Source organism: Mustela nivalis, assembly GCF_964662115.1.
Source record: "Mustela nivalis genome assembly, chromosome: 10".
NCBI classification, from domain to species: domain Eukaryota; kingdom Metazoa; phylum Chordata; class Mammalia; order Carnivora; family Mustelidae; genus Mustela; species Mustela nivalis.
This window is the reverse complement of record NC_139029.1, coordinates 23767293-23768215: the sequence shown is the minus strand read 5'-3', so window position 1 is coordinate 23768215 and position 923 is coordinate 23767293. Positions and strand designations below refer to the sequence as shown.

Genomic DNA, 923 nt, shown 5'->3' with positions numbered 1-923 from the left:
TGGGATCATGACCTGAGCCAAAGGCAGAGGCCTTAACCCACTGAGTCACCCAGGTGCCCCAACTTTTTTTTTTTAATAAAAAACTAAATAGTAAATATTTTCCACTTTGGTGGGGAAGAGAGATAGAGTCTCTTTCACAATGATCAATTCTGTGCTAAATTCTGCCCTTGCAGGTGAACACAGCCAAAGATGACACATAAAGGAATAGTACTGGATTTGGCCTGTGGCAGGTCAAGCTTGTGGAACCCCAGTCTACTGCACAGAAAGAAAAATGAATGCAGGTTCATAACATGGTTCCCTTTCAAATCCTGGCTTCCTTGCCTGCTAGCTTTGCCACAAAATGTATATTATTTAACTTCTTGATGCCTCGATTTCCTTATCTGTAAAATAAGGACAAACAGGTAATTTTGTATTCATCAGGCTGGGCGATGCTAGCTGCTGTAAAAAACAGCTCCACTATCTCATTGGCTTTAGCACAACAAAAAGTTATTTCTTTTTTTTTTTAAGATTTTATTTATTTATTTGACAGATAGAGATCACAAAGTAGTCAGAGAGGCAGGCAAAGAGAGAGAGGAAGCAGGCTCCCTGCTGAGCAGAGAACCCGATGTAGGGCTCGATCCCAAGACCCTGGGATCATGACCTGAGCCGAAAGCAGAGGCTTTAACCCACTGAGCCATCCAGGCATGCTCAAAAAGTTATTTCTTGTGTTGATCTTGCTCCACCGCTGATGGTCAGAGGCCAGGGGTACTCCCTCAGTTCCGCTCTGTGAGGTCATGCAGAGACCACTCTTCATGTGCTTCCATCATCTTTGACACCTGGCTTCAGGGTGGCCCTGTCCTCAGTTCACTGGCAGCTTAAAGATAGAGAGCACGGTGAAGGCCACCCTGCCTAGAACCGTAGATCATTTCTACTCCCAATCCATT

At 44.6% G+C, this 923-nt stretch overlaps 1 long non-coding RNA gene across 1 annotated transcript in view; it reads right to left on the bottom strand.

The window, feature by feature from the left end:
- Window positions 1-489: 489 nt before the first annotated feature.
- The window catches only part of LOC309842131, an 856-nt gene continuing 422 nt past the window's right edge, over window positions 490-923 (bottom strand). The window contains exon 2 of the long non-coding RNA XR_014299513.1: window positions 490-853. This is a non-coding gene — a long non-coding RNA (uncharacterized lncRNA). The remainder of the gene's footprint in view (window positions 854-923) is intronic.